General features: G+C 42.7%; 2 long non-coding RNA genes across 2 annotated transcripts in view; both read left to right on the forward strand.

The window, feature by feature from the left end:
* The first annotated feature begins 4,881 nt into the window (after positions 1–4,881).
* Positions 4,882–7,348, forward strand: LOC148090290 (uncharacterized). The gene is made up of 2 exons (XR_015713883.1): positions 4,882–5,355; positions 6,888–7,348. It is a non-coding gene; the product is annotated as an uncharacterized LOC148090290 (long non-coding RNA).
* Positions 7,349–12,475: 5,127 nt separating this feature from the next.
* LOC148090291 (uncharacterized) overlaps positions 12,476–22,982 on the forward strand; it is a 29,705-nt gene continuing 19,198 nt past the window's right edge. Inside the window, exon 1 of the long non-coding RNA XR_015713884.1 lies at positions 12,476–12,616. This is a non-coding gene — a long non-coding RNA (uncharacterized LOC148090291). The remainder of the gene's footprint in view (positions 12,617–22,982) is intronic.

The following is a 22,982-nucleotide window of genomic DNA, read 5'->3' on the forward strand; positions in this document are numbered from 1 at the left end:
AACGGTCTCGGTAAGTCACGGGAACCGGAGAGGGATACATGCGCTAGAGGAAAGCGACGCTCCTGGGAAAAAGGGGGCAGAGTCCTGGGGACTCCCCATCCACCGAAACACAGTATACGAGGTTGTTACAGAGCTTGCTGGCGAGCTCTGGGGTAAAAGTGAAAGAGAAACAGTTTAAAGAGTTATTCATGGCGGTAAAAAGACATTGTTATTGGTTTCAACTGAAAGGTAAAGCACAATTAAATCTAAAAGTGTGGAGACAAGTTATGCGGGCTCTTAGAAGAGCACAGCAGTTAGGGGACCCTATTCCTATGGGGGGTATGGTCATTATGCAATTTAATCTCCACAGCAATTGCCCCATTTCAGTCGGACTCTGAACACAGCACAGATTATGAGAGGCCTGGTTTTGATAGAGAACATAGAGGGTATGAGTCCGTGGGGCCCGAGGGGCGCCCTCTTCCGCCCTCACCAGGAGGGAAGAGACAGGACAGGAAGGGGCCTGAAATATTCGGGGAGGAGTTTACATCAGACTCGGAGTCTGACTCCTGGGATGAGGAATTCGGCCATGATTGGGATATTTACCGCATCCTTACGGCTCAAATCCAGCAACTTGCTGAACGGGTAGATGCTCTGCAGATTCCAACCAGGGGAAAACAACCTGATAAGAGCAGAAATTATTAAGTCCTCCTGAACTGGGAATTAAGGTCGGACTTTCTTCACGCCCTCTCCTGAAACCAAGTGCTCCTCCTCTTCCATTTTCTCAAATGCCTGTTGGACCTGTAAGATTTGCTTTCCCTATTGAACTGAAAAATCTAACAGTTCAAAAGTTATTGAATGACCAAGAGGGAATTCCTGCTACTGGGGAGAGTGATGATTTCTTACAGCTCATAGGTTTTCCTATTACTAGACAAAGGTTCAGGCTACAACCCAACTTTCCTCAGGGAGGAATGAATGTTAACTTTATGCCCTTTGACTATAAGGGTTTGAAAGCGTTTAAAGAGGCCATTTCTAGCTATAGAATGCATTCCAGCTATGTTACTGGCTTGCTTAATAATTTTGCTACAGAACCTAAGCTTATTCCAACACATTGGGAGACATTAGCAAGGACTATTTTAGAACCAGGAGAATATCTACAATTCAAAACATGGTGGAAAGAGGAGGCAGATCATATTGCTTGAGTCAATGCACAGCAAAATCCCCCCAGACCAACTATGGAGGAATTAATGGGTACGGGACAACATAGCTCTTTGCAACAACGAGCTCAGCTAAATGATCCTGCTTTAGTGCAGATTCGAGGAGTCTGTCTGCATGCTTGGAATAGAGTTGAGCCCCCCAGTTCTAATCCTTTGTCATTTACAAAACTGGTTCAGAGTATTAATGAGCCTTATACTGATTTTTTATCACGACTTAGAAAGGCTGTTAATTGGGCTGTAGCAGACCCCAATGTGCAAGACATTTTGCTGAGGACATTATCTTATGAAAATGCTAACTCTGAATGTCAAAAGGCTCTTCACCCTCTTAAGGTGCAAGGGGCCCCTCTAGATGAATATATAAAAGCTTGTCATGATATTGGTTCACCATCTCATCATGCATATCTATTAGCTAGTGCTTTGAAGGATGGCTTGCAAGGCAGCACTCAAAAATGTTACAATTGTGGGAAACCTGGACATTTTCATAAAGATTGCAAGAAAAATAAAGATGGAAAGAATGGAAATGGAAATAGAGCTAGTAATCTGCCTCCATCCAAAAATCTGCCCACTGGGTTGTTCAGGAGATGTGGAAAAGGCTTTCACTGGAAAAACGAATGTTGATCTAAAAGGGATTAACAAGGGAATGTCCTGTCAAGAAACTACAGATCGGGCCCCAAGACCCAGGGCCCTGGGGAAAACAACGTGGCCTTTCAACAATGCCAATCTCAAGGGGAAATCAATTACTCCTCCATGCCCACACCAGTGTTTCAGAACTAATGCATGCTACCCAGGGGAGTGCTGCACTGGACCTTCCTAGTGTGCACAGTGTTACACTAGCCCCGGGTGCAGGAGTTCAGAAGTTTTATACCAATGTGTTTGGGCCTATTCCTGAAAATACTGTAGGACTATTGTTAGGTAGAAGTAGTTTGACAACACAGGGAATCTTAGTGCACACTGGAATTATTGATTCAGACTATTTAGGTGAAATCTTGGTCATGATCAGTGTATCCAAAACTATTAATATTGATGCAGGGCAAAGGATTGCACAATTGCTTGTATTACCATATATTAAAGGGAAAGTGGCACCACTCCGAAGACAAGGAGGGTTTGGAAGCACAGGCAAGCAGATCTTCTGGCATACTGTCATTCATGATATACGGCCCCAAATGGAATTGAAGGTAAATAATAGGGAATTTGAAGAACTGTTGGACACAGGAGCAGGTGTGTCTATTACAGCTTATCAGAATTGGCCGAAAGAATGGCCTTTGCAAACGGTTAGGGCTCAATTTACTGGAATCGGCACACTAACCAATGTATATCAAAGTACTAAAGAATTACAGTGTGTCGGGCCAGAGGGACAGATAGGACATTGTCAATTTTATGTGGCTGAGATTCCTTTAAATTTGTGGGGAAGAGATTTGTTGACTCAATGGGGAGCCACTTTAGAGATTCCTACTATATCTAAATCTGAAAGACAGTTCATGCTCAATTGTCATGCTTCTGCAGCCAGAATAGCATTTCCAAAGTTAGAGCAGGGGCCCCTGTACAGCGCTTCGCTTTACAACTCACCTGGAAAACGGAACAACCCATCTGGGTGGAACAGTGGCCCCTTCATCAAGAGAAATTAGAAGCGCTGCATGACCTAGTACGGGAACACTTACAAGCTGAACATATTGAGCCTTCCTCTAGTCCATGGAATTCCCCTGTGTTTGTGATAAAAAAGAAATCTGGAAAATGGAGAATGTTGACTGATCTTAGAAAAGTTAATGAGTGTATTCAAGCCATGGGTCCTTTATAGCCAGGAACACCTTCACCAGCTTTAATTCCACAAAAATGGAGTATCAATATTGTAGATCTAAAAGACTGTTTCTTTATGATTCCCTTGCATCCCAAAGATAGAAAAAAATTTGCCTTTACCATCCCTACACTCAATAACTGGATGCCTACTGAGAGATATCAATGGAGGGTTTTGCCACAAGGCATGTTAAATAGCCCTACTATGCGTCAACAATTTGTGCACCAACCCCTACAAAAAAATCAGAAAAGCTTATCCTGATAGTTAATTGAGTCTACTACTATCATGCCTCAAAAGGTGACCATTAGAAGAGATAGTCTAAAAACGCTCAATGATTACCAAAAATTATTAAGAGATATCAGTTGGCTACGACCATACTTAGGGATCCCTACATATACATTGACTCATCTCTTTCGAACTTTAGAAGGCCCACTAGAACTAGATAGTCCATGGGAATTAACCCATGAAGCAGAAACGGAATTAAAATGGATTGAAGGGCATGTTCAAAGGGCTCAGATACATCGCATAGAGTCAATGAAAAATTTCCAGTTGCTGATATTTCACACCCCACATACTCCTACAGGATTGTTAGTACAAGCTATGAATGTTATTGAATGGGTATTTCTGCCACATCGTAGTCAGAAGAAAATGGAAGAGTATAGTTCAAAAATATGTTATATAATTATCCAAGGTCACAATCGTTTAAGAAATTTAACTGGGAGGGACCCTGATGTAATTATTGTGCCATTCAACAATGCACAAATTCTAACAATGTGGCAATTAAATGAAGATTGGTAAATTGCCTTGTCTGATTTTCTTGGAAAAATTTCTAATCACTATCTCAAAGATAAATTATTTCAATTTCTAAAGAAAACACAATGGATATTATCTACTATAGTTCAAAAGGAACCCAGTAAGGGACCTATATTTTATACAGATGCTAATTAGGCTGGAATGATTGGGTATTCTGGGGAAAATATTTCCTGAGTAGTAAAGACTTCTCTAACCTCTGTCCAGCAGGTGGAGATATCAGCCATTATCCTATTACTGCAAGAGCAAGAACAAACACTTAATATAGTTACTGTCTCTCAGTATTCTGAACTCACAGTTAAACATATAGAAACAGTCACTATTATTGAGGATTCCTCACCAATTAATTTGTTATTTTTGCAACTACAGCAGTTAATTTGTGCACGTAAATGCCCGATCTATACCACCCATATAAGGGACACACACAACTTCCTGGACCAATTGATTGCATCAGTTTTAAAAGCCACAAAGGCTCATGCTTTACATCACCAGAATGCAAGGGCCTCAAAAGATGATTATCATATTTCCTGGAGGCAGGCTCATCATATTCTGAATTATTACCCTATCTGTACACAAATCCAAGGGCCTCAAATGCCAGAAGGGGTAAATCCTTGAGGCGTTGCTAGTAATGATTTATGGCAAATGGATGTAACACATTTGTCTGAGTTTGGGGAGTTGCAATATATACATCATTCTATAGATACTTATTCTGGATTAACGTGGGCAACCCCCTTACCTAATGAAAGCTGATGCTGTTATAACACATCTTCTTGAGGCATTTGCAGTGATGGGTCTTCCTAAAGCCATTAAGACAGACAATGGACCTGCATACCTGACAGGCAAAACGCAACACTTCTTTTCTAAATATCATAAACAACATGTCACAGGCATTCCTGATAATCCACAGGGCCAAGCAATTATTGAATGAGCTAACAGAACCCTCAAGGAGATGCTGCAAAAACAAAAAGGGGGAATAGGGACTCAGTCACCTAGACAGAGAATTGCAAGAGCTCTTTTTACTATCAATTTTTTGAATAAAGACACTCAGGGTGCTACTGCAGCTGAGAAACAGTGGACTCGTGAGAGTTCTTCAGAGGTACATCAACCTGTGTATGTTAGAGATGTTCTTAGGAATACCTGAATCACTGCTGAAGTTTTGCGGTGGGGCCGTGGTTATGCTTATGTTTCCACAGGTCAACAGAAGTATTGGACGCCTGTAAGGAAAATCAAAATTAGACATGAGCAAGAGAAGGAGGCGTGAATTTGACAACTTAACTCGAACCATGCAGAAGTTAGATCTTCGTGCACAAACCATCACTGTCCCTTTATGCAGAAGTTAGATCTTCATGCACAAACCATCACTGTCCCTTTATGCAGAAGTTAGATCTTCATGCACAAACCATCACTGTCCCTTTGCCTCAAACACAAAGGGCTACGGTTCCCACTTGGGGCCAACCAAAGAAGATGAATCAGAAAGCTGAACAAGTGTTGCAAGAGGCTGGACAGCCGGCAAATGCAACGGCCCTTTCCCTTGCCGTGCTCGCTGTTATTTCCACACAGGTAATGCCTATCCAAGCAGAAAACCACACTTACTGGGCATACGTCCCTAATCCACCCCTAACGGGAGTAGGGTGGTGGGATTCTACTGTTCCTATTTATACTAATGAAACATCGTGGATGCCAGGACCTTTTGATACTCGAGGTCCAATAGCTCCTCATGGAGAGGGGGTGATTATTCCCTTTTATGAAGTAGGAGTAGAGGGTCTACCCATATGCATAGGAGTTTCTGAGCATTGCTTAAAAGTTCAGACTGCTGCCTGGGTGTCTATAGTCCAAAATTCTACTAGGAAAGATGAAAAATCAAGGAAATTATTTTTACTCCAGGGAAAGACTTTTAGCAGCAACATCAGCAGCAGCGGCCCGCCCTCTCCTGAATGGCCACCATGCCGGACCACTACGGCAGCATCTTTGAGCGATTGGGTACATTGGGAACAATGTAGAGGTGAAGTAGCTCGGGTTCTTATTAATACTTCCTTTGGGAGTGTCATTGATTGGAGCCCTCATGGTTCTGCCCGAGCGAAGGGTCAAAGTTCAGACTTACGGTGGCTGTGGCATTCTGATGGTCAGGGTGATGGCGCCATCCAATGGCATGGGGGGGCATGTCTGCGAGTGCGCCACATCTAATCGGCGGGCCCTCTCAGTCCCACCTATGGAAACGGATGAATGCATTAAACCCTATGCTTGGAATGGGAATATATGGCAAAACATTAGGACTAATCAAACTCAGTTACAATTCACAAGGAACTTGATGCTTTGGACACAGGCTTGTGTCCGATTGCCATACCTTATAATGATTGGGCAGGTATTATGGAATTCTACTAACTATTCTCTGACTTGTCATAATTGTTCTTTTTATGCATGTGTGAATTTCTCCACCCCCTTTAATAGTTCTTTACAGGACATTTATCTGCTGAAAGCACGTTCTGGGATATGGATACCGGTCCAATTGTCCCATCCTTGGCAAGATTCTCCAACCATGATGTTGTTTCAACAGTTGGTAGAATATCTGAAAAGAGGCAAAAGAATGATTGGCATGATTATTGCCCTTATCATGGGGCTTATAGCTCTCACTGCCACTGCAGCTACGGCTGGAGTAGCCTTGCACCAAAGCGTCCAAACTGCACATATACAGCAATGGCACACTAACTCTGAGCAGTTATGGACATCTCAGAGGTGGATTCACTCAGAAATTAATGCTAGACTAGGAGATTTAGAACAAGCTGTAGTTATGTTAGGAGATCAAATAGTTAGTTTACAATGTCAGATGGATCTTAAATGTGATTGGATCACATCTACCTTTTGTGTCACTCCTATTCCTTGGAATCAAACACACTTTCCTTGGTCTATAGTACAAAAACATATTTTTACTACTTTTCAAAATCAACTACAACTAGTTTCTGGGACTGATTTAATACAAGGGCTGCAGGAAGGCTTACAAAAATTGAATCCTCTTAATAGTCTTAAAGCATTAGGAGGAGGTATGGCTGGAATTTTCATTTGCTGTTGTGTTGCTTTTTGTCTCCTACACATAGTCTGGAGAGGAGCTCGCCGATCACAAAACTTAATCACCAAAGGACAGCAGAAAGCAGCTGCCTTCTCTATCCTGCTTCAGCAAATTCAGCAAAAACAAAAAGGGGGGAATGTAGGAAAAGATCAGCAAACAACAAACGAACTCTGAAGGAGTTGGTTAGCAAGCTTCCCAGAATCGCAGATGTCCCCTTGAAAGGCGGAAAACATTTCTGCTAGGAACTGTAAACAGATCCTTATCGTTCCGAGAAGCTTGACTCCAGGAGAGTTATGACCTTAAGGAAAATGTTAAGCATATAGCTCTCAGAACAAAGCCACCTGTTTTTGCACCTTTTATGGCTTCTACTGATCACTGTCTCTCACACCTGTCTTTCTGTAGCTCACAATAAAAATCGCTGCATGGTGAAGGGGGTTGTTGCAGCTCCTCCAGAGCCTCAGTCCTCCACATCTCCACCTAAATTCTACATTCTCCGTGTCTCGAGTTTCTTGGTGTCCTGCGAGCACAACAATTACTTATTTTATATATTTATTTGATGCATGGTTGCCGGAGCCCGTCAGCACATTCAAATGGTCCTGAGGAAGGGGTGAGGATGAAGAAAAGACAGACACAAAAAAGATGGGATCGGGAGGGCTGCAGCTCGTGCCTGCTGCCAGCTGCCGGCCCTGAGTTTATTTTCCAAGCTCTTTTTATTCCGGTGCTGTTGCTTTGCTGAACAGCACCTGGTCCTGTTTTCTTCCCCCTTGCCTGATACTAAGTAACTCCTTTAAGGCCATATGACTGCTCTTTCTGAGTAAACATCCTGCCTCTTGCAGGAGCTCAGACCTTGGTAACTAACCTTGTCTCGGCTTCTAATAGGAACTTTCTGGGGAGGCTTAAGTCCTTGGCTTGGTATGTGGCTTGACTGTCCCTTAACCCTTCAGGCCGGGGCCAGCTTCCTAATAAGCCTTTCTAGAATTTATGGCCACAAGCTAAATTAGTATCGCCTTGGTGCCTCAAGGTCTGGGTCAGGGAGCAGGGGAGCACATCTGCAGCTCACCCAGGCAGCCCCTCTGTGCCTGGGGCCACAGCGGCTCCCCACATCTCCCAGGGAGCAGGGGAGCACATCTGCAGCTCACCCATCACTGTCCTGGGGCCACAGCAGCTCACCCACATCTCCCCGGGAGCAGGGGAGCACATCTGCAGCTCACCCATCACTGTCCTGGGGCCACAGCAGCTCACCCACATCTCCCCGGGAGCAGGGGAGCACATCTGCAGCTCACCCAGGCAGCCCCTCTGTGCCTGGGGCCACAGCAGCTCACCCACATCTCCCCGGGAGCAGGGGAGCACATCTGCAGCTCACCCAGGCAGCTCCTCCGTGCCTGGGGCCACAACGGCTCCCCACACATGGTTCTAGCCTTGCATTGACAACGGGGAAAGGCACATAATAAGAATAGGGTCACAGTTTAATAATTATTCACCTTACTAACTATAAATGATAGGTTTTCTTTCTATACCCTGGGAAACTGGAGGATGTGTTGCAAGAAGAAAAACAGGACTGTCAAAAGACACAGATTTTGAGAACAGACCCAGAACAGGACACTCTTTGATTTGGTTGCTGTGCCCTGTCCCCCTCTGGGAGGTTACCTCAGGAACGCTGACAATTCTTTGGTCCCAGGAACGACCTGCACTGGTTGTAACATCATAGACAGTGAGCCACTTGTCATCGGACTTTGAGCTCTTGAAGGCCAGACTGCAGACCCTCCCCACCCCTTTCTCTGTTATACTTGCAGCTCACAGCTGCAGGTAGTTATCTTCTCCTCACTGGTATATAATCAGCCAACTGGTGAGGAGTGAGAGCAGAATTTCCAGGGTGACTGACTGTTTTCCTCATATGGCTGGCATTATTGGAATAAATGCTCATGTATGATTCAACCCTGTCTCTGCTTGCTTTGGCTCAAGTAGTGACAGGTGGACTTGGACCCATGGTGTTAGGTTTCAGCATTACTAATTGTTTTTGTTACAATAGAAAATATGTTAGTGAACAACTGTGACAAGTGTAACTCATTCATACAAAAAATGTACTCTTTTTTACCAAGGAGTATTTTCTAGCGCATAGTGGATTTGTTCTTTGTGGTCCTTGACAGAACTTTCAGGCATATTATACAACGTTGCCAGTGAGTTTTAATGACAGGATAACATCTCACTTTGATGTTTAAAAGTACCATTCAATGTAATTTGAAAACTCCCGGCTTGAGCAAGGCCCCAAGCAGAGGATGACAGTCTTACTGAGCTTGAGAGACAGAAGTGGAAGTTTTAAAAAAAACATGTCTTTATTGACTTCAGAGAGGAAAGGAGAGAGAGAGAGAGAGAAACAATGATGAGAGAGTCATTGATCGGCTGCCTCCTGCATGCCCCCCACTGGGAATCGAGCCCCCAACCCAGGCATGTTCCCTGACCGGGAATCTAATCGCAATCTCCTGGATCCTAGGTCGACGCTCAACCGCTGAGCCACGCCCAGCCAGGTGCCTATAAGTTTTAAAAAATCCCTCTGCCAGACATAGAACCTTGGCCTATGGCGGAAACACTCTAACCAGCTGATCTACCCTGCTGGGGTCCTAATCGCCTTCCCCCTCTTCTTCCTCTTCTTCTTCTTCTTCTTCTGAATATGTTTTTTATTGACTTGGGGGGAGAGAAGGAGAGAGAGAGAAAGAGAGGGGGACAGAAACATTCATGAAACATCGCTCGCCTCCCTCCTGCACACCCACCGCGGGGCCTGTGCCTGACCTGGAATGGAACTGGCCACCTCTCGGTGCTGGGATGATGCTCAAACAGGTGAGCCACACTGGGCAGGAGGGCCCGATCTTTATTTTTATTTTTTTTTAAATGTATTTTTATTGATTTCAGAGAGAGAAAGGGAGAGGGAGCAAGAGACAGAAACATCAGTGATGAGAGAGTCATTGTTCAGCTGCCGCCTGCACGCCCCTGACAGGGGATCGAGCCCCGATTGCCTGGATCCTCGGCCAATACTCAACCGCTGAGCCACGCCCGGCCGGGCCAGAATGTTTCTTAAGTTAATAAAGCCTATATGATTAATTTATTTCTTCATTAAATTTCATGTCCACAACTACACCTGCTTCCTGGATGTGTTCATTTAAATGGACGACTAAAAACTAAAGTAAAGCATGAGAGGTGGGTCTGGTCCTGCGGCCAGAGGTTGGGCCCGGACAAAGGTGTGAGTCAGGGCTGAACTTGAGGCCAACAGCAGCCTGGTACTTGAGTTGAGAAGCTTGTCCTGGCCGAGCTGCTCAGCGTGTTGTAGGTAGAGGAACAGCACCAGGTGTTAGGCTCATGGGGTAAGACCAAACCTGGGTTCAGCAAACTCGGTACTTGGGTTCTGGTTAGGAAAGAACTCAGAGCCAAGACCTGAACTTTAAGAGGACATTTGATAAAATTACAGAGGTAGAAGTAATTCCTAGAAGAAATGGGCTTAGGGAACAAGTTATAGAGGCAAAGGAAGGGCCCTTGGGGCTTGGGAGTGAGGAAGCTAATGCTAATGTGTCTGGGTGGGGGTTGGAGAGAAAGGAAAGGGAAGGGAAAGGGAAAGGCAAAGGCAAAGATGTAGGTGTGGGCTGCTCCAGGGAGGAGTTCTCGATCATAGTGGTTTTAAGGGAGGCGATTTCAGGGGAGGTCTCTGGGGAAAATGTCATTATAATATTTAGCAGGTATCCCGGTGTGTCCTTTCAGGATTGTGGTCTCCACTGGTTGACTGGTTGGCCCCAGGGCAGGGGCCATCATACAGTGCAGCTGGTCCTGAAGTTAGCTGTGGCTGGTTTTGCTGCTTTTCTGGGCCTGGACCTGAAACAGGGCTGAGGCCTAGATGTTATCTCTAGGGAGGAAAGGTCATGGGGTCCCAACCACAATCTGCTAGGAAAGGAAAGGCCACCCTGGGGGGAGGTCACAACCTACAATTGCCCTTTGCTAGGCTCCCAGGGCTTTCCACAATGATGATGTTGTGTATCTGGCTCATCGCCCTTGCTCTGTTCATGTCTGCCTAACTGCCCATCACAAGCTTACACGTCAAGCGAGTATGGAGGTTGACATCAATTGAAGTGTGTCGATGCAAGCGGTAGGCCTGGTTGGGAGACCTGGGGCTAGAACAAAATTAGGTGAGTGATGGAGCCTAGAGAAAATTAGATGAGCAGTGTGGTGGGCGGGGCCTGAAGTGAGGGGGGGCAGGAAGCAGGGACAGCCAGACTGCGAAGACCAGAAAAGGGTTCCCCAACTGTTTCTGAGGTACAGTCTCAGGTGCCCAGTTAACTGAGCACTTCCTGTGGGACCACCTTTCTGGTAGTACATCCTTTAGGCCATACACCAGATTTAGTAGTGTACAACTTTTTAAAAAAAAGTTATATCTTTATTGATTTCAGAGAGAGGAAGGGAGAGGGAGATAGAGAGATAGAAACATCACTGATGAGCGAGTCATCATTGACTGTCTGCCTCCTGCATGCCCCCTGCTGAGGACCAAGCCCAAAACCCAGGCATGTGTCCTGACTTGGAATCGAACCTTGATCTCCTGGATCCTAGGTCGACGCTCAACCGCTGAGCCATGCCTGGCCAGGCAGTGCACAACTTCTGATTCCAGTTTACTTGACCATTTGAGGTCCAACCTTACATGCTCTCAGGAGCAGAGTCAGTCTTAAGCTTAGGTCCTTCAGCAATGAATGTTGTAAATATAAAAACGAGAAATTTATTAGTAACAAAACAAAGACTCCGAGAGGTTTGCTCCATGTCCAAAAGAACATTGCTTGTAAATGGCAGACCCAGGCTCAGGTCAATTGTAGAGGTCAAAAGCTTAGGAGTTTCCAATATCAGAACTACCGCAATTGCACACAAAGAGAAGTGCAAGCTAGAAAAGGAGTGATGTTGGGCTAAGCAATTTAAAAGAATTTTCCCCCCTTGACTGTCAAGAGACCAAACTGGATGAGCAAAGAAAGGGTTTCTGGTGTTGTCACCACAACAATTTAGGTTATTAAAATTTTTAAAACTATCCCATGTTTTCCTCTAGTACTTGTTTTAAAAAATGAAAGTGGCTTTGCTTGTTGCAGCTTACTTAAGCCTTACAGAAAAATAAAATTAATTCAATAATCCTACCCCAAGAGGTAAAAACTGCTTTCGTGTTAAGTACACAGCCTTCCAGACGACTGTCATGCACATTTCCTTTCTTCTACTTCCATGGATTTAATTTACTATTTTTAGGTTCTTAGGATGCGTGTAAAAATTGCAAATTTTCAGCTTTTCTCTTTTCCTAATATGTGATTAAGACTGCACATTTTTCTTTAAGTTTTGTTATGTAGTATTTTTATTATTTTGTTCTAATTATTTTCTAACTCTAATTGTGATTTTTTTGGGGGGTTAATTAGAAGTGTATTTCATAACTTCTAAATATAAGGACTTTCTAGTTAACTTTTGTTACTAATTCCTAGACTAAATGCAACAAGAGCAAGAAAAATCCTTTATATAATTTTAATCCTTTTTAGTTTGAATTTGCTTCACAGCAAAATAGGGTCACTTTAAAAAATGTTCCAGGAGGTCGGAAGATGACAGCACTGTGAGAAGCGGCAGAGCGACCCCGCTCCCAGCCATGGACTCGATTTAATCCTAAAATCCTACACAACCAGCTTGAAAAAACCAGACAAACACACCTGAGTGGATGGAGTGCAAGTGGGGAGCACTAAAGACACATCACGGAGTCCGGTAAGAGGGGGCGTAGGAAGGGGGAGACCCCCTGAAGCCTGTGCTGGGCTCCGAGCCCTGAGGCTTGGAGGCGGCAAAGCTCCCTCCCCTCGGGAGTGCAGACGGCATCCAAAAGCGGGGACCCCACACCCAGAGCGAAGAGGGGAAGGAGCGCCCCGCGCACAGGGCAGGCGATCCCAGGGGCGCGCTGAGTCTGGGAGGGGACGGCGCCTTCCTAGGAAACAGAGCCTCTAGTCGCGGCTGCGACCAGCGTCTGGCGCTCGGGGTGCCGGCCATAGGGAAGGCTGTCCCTAGGGCTGTGGCACCGAGTGGTGAGGGACCAGAGGACTGCGCTGAGCAGCCGCACACGGGGGCCCTCTGCCTCCCTGAGGGGCATTGTGTTGAGCCCCAAAAGCACGGAATCTGCGAGGTGCGGGGGAGGGGAGGAGCCCTCCTGCCCTGAGCTCCCGGTGCCGGGAGGCTGGGACCTGCGACCAGTCATGGTGGCGCATGAAGCTGCCCCAGTTTTGCTGAGACCAGCAGCGCAGGGAGCTGCGTGGAGCTGACTTTGGGTCCCCTCCCCTGGGTGCCTCAGAGCGGGGGCAGCGGGACCCTGCAGAGCGGACTCTCGGCCTGTGTGTTGTTTTGTGCGTTTTGCAAGTTTGATCGGGGAACCGGTTCCCACCTTCCCGGCTGGCACTGCACGGACAGACCAGCGGAGGCTGGGGTCGGGGTCTGCACTGGAGATGGTCTGAGGGGCGGGCCTGGTGCGACCTGCTAACCAGAGCTGAGCAGGGAGGGGCGGGGCCCGCTGGCCTCTCCAGCAGTCAGGAGCACCCCCTCCCAACAGGAAAGGGGCGGGTCCCGCTCACTGACTCCCCAGACGTCCCCCAGGGCACAGTCCTGAGGGGGAAGGGAGAACAGCTCAGAGGAGGAATTTATAAGAATAAGATTCTCAGGGACTGTTGTTTGGGAGCTGGAGGAAACGCTGAAACCCCTGCAGGGGGCTGGGCAGGCAAAGGGCTCATCAGAAGGTGTTTTTAATCAAACCCACTGAGCCCAGGCTGCTGAAACGGCCCACACAGAAAAGGCGACAGGCTGAAATCAACCTGAAGCTGCTGCAGGCCACAGCCTGGGGAACTAGGATCAGGGGACAGGGTAGGGACTGAGGAGCTGGCGGTGGAGCAGAGACTAACCCCCGCAGAGTGAGCGCCTGACAGCGACACCTCTAGGGGGAGTGATACCCTGAGCTACACTAGCCACCCTGCACCCTAAAGACTCTACAGAAGACTCGAGTAAGACCAGGCAACCACAAGATTGCAAAATAGCTGACAAGGGGAGGTGGCCCACGGAGAGACTCAGATCAATTATCTACCTAAGGGCACCAGAGCCAAAACTAGACGGCGTCCCACATTGGGGCGATACACAAACACCTCCCAGGAGAACTGAAATCAGCACACAAAGCAGAGACCCTCAGACAACATAAGTTGCCCAGAAAAAAAAAAAAACCTCACCTGATTGACTACCTTTTTTTTGGTTGTTGTTTTTTCTGCTGTTTTTGTTTTTCTTTTGTATGGTTTTGTGTTTTTTTGGTTTTGGGGACTTTTTTGTTTGATTTTTGTTTGTGGGCTCACTTATTTTTTCTCTTTTTTCCTTAAGAAGAAAAGAAAGGGGAGAAAACTTTGTTTTTTCTTCTTTTTTAAATTTTATAATAAATTTTTTTTCTACACTTTTTTTTTTAACTAATTTTTTTTCCTTTTTCTCCTTTTTATAAAAGAATTTTGTTTTGCTTTGTTTGTTTTTCAGTTTTGTTTTGAATAGTTGCTTTGTTTTCTTGTATCCTTGCTTCTAATATCAAGACTTTCTTGATATCCCTGCTCAACGACTGGGACTTTATCATTATATCCAAGTTTACTGCTTCCCTCTATAGTTTCCCCCAAATCTCCTACTGGGCTCCCTCCCTGCCCGGCTTTATCTCTCTCTCTCTTCTCAATCCATTGGCATAACGTTTTTCTTCTGTTTCTTTTTTCTTTTCCTACTTTTCTTTCATTCTTTCATTAGGCTCCCTTCTGTCTTCCTGTCTGACTGTTAGTTTCTCCTATTCTCTTTATTGTATTTTTGTTTTCTCATTTTCAACTATCATATTTCTATTCTCGCTCTTAATTCTTTGCTGGCCCTCCTTTCAGAATATTTTCTCTGCTTCTATTACCTCCCAGTAGCTTCTCTATTTTTTACATTTTAGTTTATTATTAGTTTCTAATTTTTCACCAGTATCAACAACTATATACATCTCTCTCTCTAAGCGTTACTTTTCTTTTTTTGTTTTTGTTAAGCACTTTTTTTTTTCTTTTTTCTTTTTTTCTCTCTGTATGTGTGTGTGCGGGGGTGGGTGTGTTGTGTTCTCCCTTCACTCTCCCAGTTCTATTTTCACATGAGTCATTTTCATTATTACTGTCAAGATATTTTGTAAAATACCTCCTGTTCCCTGGAATTTTAGTTGTGCATTGGCCTGCCTTGCCAGCACCCATACAACAGCTTACACGTCAAGGTGGGGGCTGAGACACAGTTAGCCAACCTGAGAGAAGGGTCCTCCCAAGGACTGACCAACAACAATCTAAACCCAACCACAACAGGAGAACATAAAGAAACCACAAAAGGGGCACCCACAAGAGGGTCACGACTAGAGTAAAGAGCTCAGAGGTATAAGGAAAACACACCTCTGGGCTCCACTAGACCCACAAGACAAAATCCCATCCCACAAGGCTGGGGGTCAGCAAATATATCTAATATATAGATACAAACACTAAGACCTAGCAAAATGGGGAGACAAAGAAAAAACCCCCAAATTAAAGACAAGGAAACATCACCAGAAAAAGACTTTGATGAGATGGAGTTAAGCAAGCTATCAGAAATGGAGTTCAGAGTATGGATGATGAAGTTGTTCAAGGAACTTAAGAAGACTCTCGATGATAAGATCGAGGAACTTAGTGAAAATATGAAAAAGGAGATACATACCATAAATAAAACTCAGAGATAAAGAATGCTGTATCTGATTTCAAGAATGCACTGGAAGGAATTAAAAGCAGGCTCAATGAAGCAGAAGATAGAATAAGTGACTTAGAAGACAAGGTAGAACAAATCACACAATCAGAGCAGCAAAAAGCAAAACAACTTAAAAAACATGAGGACAGTCTAAGGGAACTTTGTTACAACATTAAGCAAAACAACATTCGCATTATAGGAGTGCCAGAGGGGGAGGAAAGAGAACAAGGGATAGAGAACTTGGTGGAGGAAATAATTATAGAAAACTTCCCTAGGCTGTCAAAGGAGAAAACCACACCAATTCAGGAAGCACAGAGGGTCCCAAACAAGAGGGATCCAAAGAGACCCACTCCAAGACACATCATAATTAAAATGGCAAATGGCAAGGACAAAGAGAAAATATTACAGGCTGCAAGAGAGAGACAAGCAGTGACCTACAAGGGAACCCCCATAAGGCTGACAGCTGATTTCTCAACAGAGACTCTTCAGGCCAGAAGGGAGTGGCATGAAGTTCTGCAAGTAATGAAAAGCAAGAACATGCAACCAAGACTACTTTATCCAGCAAGGCTATCATTCATTTAAACTTGAAGGTGAAATAAAAAGCTTCCCCAACAAAAAAAGGCTAAAGGAGTTCAGTTCCACGAAACCAGCATTGCGAGAAATGCTAAAAGGACTGCTTTAAGAAAAAAGAAGGAATAGTGAGAGAAAGGTACATCAGCATAAAGGGGGAAAATGGCATTAAATAAGTTGATATCAATAGTAACCTTAAATGTAAACGGAATAAACGGTCCAATCAAAAGACATAGGGTAGCTGAATGGATAAGAAAACAAGATCCAAATATATGCTGTCTACAAGAGACCCACCTGAGAGCAAAAGACTCACACAGGCTAAAAGTGAAGGGGTGGAGTAAAATATTCCATGCAAATGGAAAGGAAAAGAAAGCTGGAGTAGCAATTCTTATTTCTGACAAAACAGACTTCAAAATGAAGACCATAATGAGAGACAAAGATGGTCACTACATATTACTAAAGGGAGCAATCCATCAGGAGGAAATAACCCTTATAAACATTTATGCACCCAATACAGGAGCACCTAAATATAGAAAAAATTTCTTGGGGAACTTTAAAGGGGAGATTGACAGCAACACAAACATAGTGGGAGACTTTAACAGCCCACTGTCAGCATTGGACAGATCATCAAGACAAAAAATCAACAGGGAAACGCAGACCTTAAATGAATCACTAGACTTAATGGATTTAATTGACATTTACAGAACATTTCACCCCAAAGCACCAGAATACACATTCTTCTCAAGTGCACATGGAACATTCTCAAAAATAGACCACATGTTAGGGCACAAGGCAAGTCTCTACAAATATAAGAAGATTGAAATCATATCAAGCATCTTCTCGGATCACAATGCCATGAAGCTAGAAATCAACCACTATAAAAAAAACTCAAAAATATTCATGTGCATGGAGGCTAAATAGCATGTTATTAAACAATGAATGGGTTACCAAGGAGATCAAGGAAGAAATCAAACACTTCATGGAAAGCAACGAAAATGAACAGACAACAACCCAAAACCTACGGGACACGGCGAAAGCAGTCCTGAGAGGAAAATTCATAGCATTACAGGCCCATCTCAAGAAACAAGAAAAAGATCTAATGAACCATCTAACACAACAAGTAAAAGAACTAGAACGAGAACAGCAAGAAAAGCCCCAAGGAAGCAGAAGGAAGGAAATAATAAAAATCAGAGCAGAAATTAATGACATAGAGACTAAAGAAACAATACAAAAAATCAATGAAACCAAGAGCTGGTTCTTTGAAAAGGTAAATAAGATTGATGCACCTTTAGCCAGACTCACTAAGAAACAAAGAGAATGGACCCAAATAAATAAAATCAGAAATGAAAGAGGCGATATAACAACTGACCCAACAGAAATACAAAGCATTGTAAGAAAATATTATGAGCAACTATATGCCAACAAATTGGACAACATGGGGGAAATGGACAAATTCCTAGAAGCATACAACCTTCCAAAGCTGAATCAAGAAGAGGCAGAAAACCTGAATAGGCCAATAACAACTAATGAAATCAAAACAGTAATCAAAAAACTCCCAGCAAACAAAAGTCCTGGACCAGATGGACTTACAGGTGAGTTCTACCAAACATTCAAAGAAGAATTAACACCTATTCTATTCTATTCAAACTATTCCAGAAAATTCAAGAGGAAGCAAAACTCCCAAACTCTTTTTATGAGGCCAGCATCATCCTAATCCCAAAACCAGATAAAGATACTACAAAGAAAGAAAATTACAGGCCAATATCCCTGATGAACATAGATACTAAAATCCTCACAAAGATACTAGCAAACCGGATCAGCAATACATTAAAAAGATCATACATCATGACCAAGGGGGATTTATTCCAGGGATGCAAGGCTGGTACAACATCCGCAAATCAATAAATGTGATACATCACATAAATAAAATGAAGGACAAAAATCATATGATCATATCAATAGACACAGAAAAAGCATTCGACAAAATCCAGCACCCATTTCTGATAAAAACTCTCAGCAAAGTGGGAATAGTGGGATCATACCTCAACATAAGGCCATATATGACAGACCTACAGCCAACATCATACTCAACGGGCAAAAACTCAAACCATTTCCATTAAAAACCGGAACAAGACAGGGATGTCCACTTTCACCCTCTTATTCAACATAGTACTGGAAGTCCTCGCCATAGCCATCGGACAGGAAGAAAACATAAAAGGTACCCAAATTGGAAAGGAGGAAGTAAAAGTGTCATTATTTGCAGATGACATGATATTGTACATAAAAAACCCTAGAGACTCCATCAAAGTACTACTAGATTTGATAAACAAATTTGGCAAGGTAGCCGGATACAAAATCAACATCTGGAAATCAATGGCATTCTTATACACCAACAATGAACTCTCAGAGAGAGAAATGAAAAAAGCAATACCATTTACCATTGCAACTAAAAAAATAAGATACCTAGGAATAAACTTAACCAAGGATGTAAAAGACCTGTACTCAGAAAACTACGTGACACTGAAAAAAGAAATAGAGGAAGATTTAAACAAGTGGAAGAATATACCACGCTCATGGATTGGAAGAATTAATATCATTAAAATGTCCATACTACCCAAAGTAATTTATAAATTTAATGCAATTCCTATGAAAATACCAACAGCATATTGCACAGACCTAGAACAAACATTTCAAAAATTTATATGGAACCAAAGAAGAGCCCGAATAGCTGCAGCTATCTTGAGAAAAAACAACAGAGTGGGAGGGATCACATTACCAGACTTCAAACTGTATTACAAAGCCACTGTAATCAAAACGGCCTGGTATTGGTACAACAACAGGCACATAGATCAATGGAACAGAACAGAGACCCCAGAAATAGACCCACGCCATTATGGTCAGTTAATATTTGACAAAGGAGGCAAGAGCATCCAATGGAGTAAAGACAGTCTCTTCAATAAGTGGTGCTGGGAAAATTGGACAGATACATGCAAAAGAATGAAACTAGACCACCAACTTTCACCATTCACAAAAATAAACTCAAAATGGATCAAAGACTTAAATGTAAGCCACGAAACCATAAAAATCCTGGAAGAAAACATTGGCAGTAAAGTCACAGACATCCCATGTAGTGGAATTTTCACTGATCCATCTCCTAGGGCAAGAGAAACAAAGGAAAAAATAAACCTATGGGACTACATCAAACTAAAAAGCTGCTGCACAGCAAAAGAAAACAGCCTCAAAATACAAAGGAACCCCACGGTCTGGGAAAACATATTTGCCAAGGATGAACCTGATAAAGGGTTAATTTCCAAAGTGTACAAAGAACTCATAGCACTCAGCAGGAGGAAGACAAACAACCCAATTAAGAAATGGGCAAAGGACCTGAATAGACACTTCTCCAAAGAGGACATACGGATGGCCAAGAGACACATGAGAAAATGCTGAACTTCGCTAATCATCAGAGAGATGCAAATTAAAACCACAATGAGGTGTCACTTCACACCTGTCAGAATGGCTCCATCAACAAATCAACAAACGACATGTGCTGGCGAGGGTGTGGGGAAAGGGGAGCCTGGTGCACTGCTGGTGGGAATGCAGACTGGGGCAGCCACTGTGGAAAACAGTATGGAGGTTCCTCAAAAAATTAAAAATGGAGCTGCCGTTTGACCCAGTGATCCCACTCCTAGGAATGTATCCCAAGAATCCTGAAACATTCATCAGAAAGGATATATGCACCCCGATGTTCATAGCAGCACAGTTTACAATAGCTCAGATGTGGAAACAGCCCAAGTGCCCCTCAGTAGATGAGTGGATAAAAAAGCTGTGGGACATTCACACCATGGACACTACGCAGCTGTAAAGAAGAAGAAGCTCGTGCCCTTTGGGACAGTGTGGAGGGACCTGGAGAATATTATGCTGAGTGAAATAAGTCAGGCAGCGAAAGAAAAATATCACATGATCTCGCTTATACCTGGAATCTAAAGAACTTAATAAATTGACGAGCAGAATAGATTCAATGACATGGAAGCATAGTTGAGGCTGACGAATGTCAGAGGGATGGAGGGGGGTGGGAGGGTGGAGGGGGAGAGAGTAACCGAAGAATTTATGTGCATATATACACAACCCAAGGACACGGACAATGGTGGGGAGAGGGACTGGGGAGGGGGAAGGAACCGGGGAGGAATGGGTCATTGGGGAGAAAAGGGGACATCTGTAATACTTTAAACAAAAATAAAAATTATAAAAAGTTAAAAAAAAAAAAAAATTCCAAGTGTTCCAAGTGCTGCCATCTCCTGTGCGTCTGGGAAATAGCACCTTAGTGTAGGCCACCAGCAAAAATGGGTGGATGTAGTGAATACTATGAATGTGGAATGTGGTTTGCTGCTCATGCTAAGTTTTTTATATCAGTACTCATATTTTAGTGGGAGTCGGTTGATTCTAAAAGTGGTATTCACTGTCCTTAATGAGGCGTGTTTTAAATGTATCATGATTATAACTGTCTATTTTTTATTGGAATTCTGTTCTATATAATTTGCCCTATGTAATGAAATGTATGTGAATTTGGAACTACCTGGGAAAAGGAAGTTATTGATATGAAGTACTCTTCTTTAGTTCTAGTAATGCTTTCTGCCTTCAAGTCTACTGTATGTCATTACACAATTTTTATTTAGTTCATGTTTTCATCATATATCTTTTTATATTCTTTCACTTTCAATCTCTTTGTATCCTTCTATTTCAGATAGCTCCCAGTGTTTTCTATTAACTGTGAGTGGCAATTACAATTCCTAAGGAATTGATTTTGGTGGAGGGTATGATATAGGGGTTCAATATTTTTTCTATTCAGTTGTCCCTCATAATTTATTATATAATTCATATTTTCCCAATTATCTAAAGAGACATATTTATCATGCAAAATTTCCATATGGATTTGAGTCTGTTGCTGGAACTTCTGTTCCATCAATTTGTCTATTCACAGGACATTACCCAACTCTTTTAATTGCTGTAGCTTCGTAATGTGATACATTGCTATATCTGGTTGGGCAAGCTTCTATTCATTACTGTGCTTGATAGAATTTTCCTTTCAATTCTTTCTTATTTTAACAGGTGAATTTAAATTGAGCATGTTATACTTTTAAAAATCATTCTGATTTTTTTTTTTTTTAAACTATGTCTATTGATTTCAGAGAGGGAGAGGGAGAGGGAGAGGGAGAGATAGAAACATCAAGGATGAAAGAGAGTCATTGATCAGCTGTCTCCTGCATGCCCCCTGCTGGGGATTGAGCCTACACCCCAGGCATATGCCCTGACCCAGAATCGAAACTCAGACTCTCCTGGATCCTAGGTCAATGCTTAATGGCTGAGCCACATCTGCCAGGCTCATTCTGATATTTTAATGTAGATCATATTAAATTTATAGACAAATTTGGGAAATTAACATCATTATGTTGTTCTATCTAAGAACAAGATGTTACTTTCCAGCTATTCAAGTTTCCATTATGTGGGTAGCATTTTAAATTTTTGTTCAGCCCACCCAGGTGTGGCTCAGTGGTTTAGCATTGACCTAGGATCCAAGAGATTGGGGTTTGATTCCCCATCAGGGCACATGCCCGGGTTGTGGGCTGCAGCTGATCAATGACTCTCTCATCATTGATGTTTCTACCTCTCTCTCTCTCTCTCTCTCTCTCTCTCTCTCTCCCCCCCTCCCTTCCTCTCTCTGAAATCAATAAAGATATATTTCAAAAAAAATTTTGTTCATACAGATAGTGTATATTCTTTTTTAAAATATATATATATTTTCATTGATTTCAGAGAGAGGAAGGGAGAGGGGGAGAGAGAGAGAGAGAAACATCAATGATGAGAGAGTCACCATTGATTGGCTGTCTCCTGCATGCCCCCGACTGGAGATCGAGCCTGCAACCGGGGCATGTGCCATGACCAGGAATCGAACCTCAATCTCCTGTATACTAGGTCAATGCTCAACTGCTGAGCCATGCCAGGCCAGGACAGGTTGTGTATATTCTTTTTAGGTTTATTTTTTTGTTATTTTCATCAGCGATATTCCTTGTTTATTAGAATCTGAAGCTGTGCATATTACATCAAATATAAATATATATTATATTTATGTTTCCTTCTTAGCTTTTCAATTTAGGTGAGTGTATTTATAGATAATGCCATTAATGTCACCACCACTGTAATCCTCAGTGCAGCTTCTTTTCTTGTTAAGTTTATTCCCAGGAATTTTATTAGTTTTGTGGTTATTGTATAAAGGATATTTAATTTTGCATCTTATTTGTAATAACTTTTAAGTTGATTCTCATGAGTTATCAAGGAAAATAAACTATCATGCAATAATAATAATTACATTATTTTAATTATATAAAACATAACATAGTTAAAGCTTGTAAGAAAATAAATGAGGTAATTTGAAGAGTTAGAAAAAAAATCTATTTTTTTAGTGATAAATTCATTTATGTTTAAATAGAATAGTAACAAGATTCTTAAGGTTAAATGAGTTTAGGGCATGGACCCATGGTGTTCTAGAAACCAGAAGTATTTTGTAAGTAACATTGTGCCACATGTAGGTTATCTGAGGAACCCACGATGTTGCAAATGTCGACATTTTGAAAGAGAAAACTTTAGATGGTGAGTTCTGGAATCTAAAAGAGTAAGATGCAGTAAAAACACTCAGAAACATTCAAACACATGGAGGCTAAATAACATTATTAAACAACGAATGAGTTACCATTAAGATCAAGAAAAATACAAAACTTCC

The sequence above is a fragment of the Miniopterus natalensis genome, unplaced genomic scaffold, assembly GCF_054644295.1.
Source record: "Miniopterus natalensis isolate mMinNat1 unplaced genomic scaffold, mMinNat1.hap1 Scaffold_69, whole genome shotgun sequence".
In the NCBI taxonomy this organism is placed as follows: Eukaryota; Metazoa; Chordata; class Mammalia; order Chiroptera; family Miniopteridae; genus Miniopterus; species Miniopterus natalensis.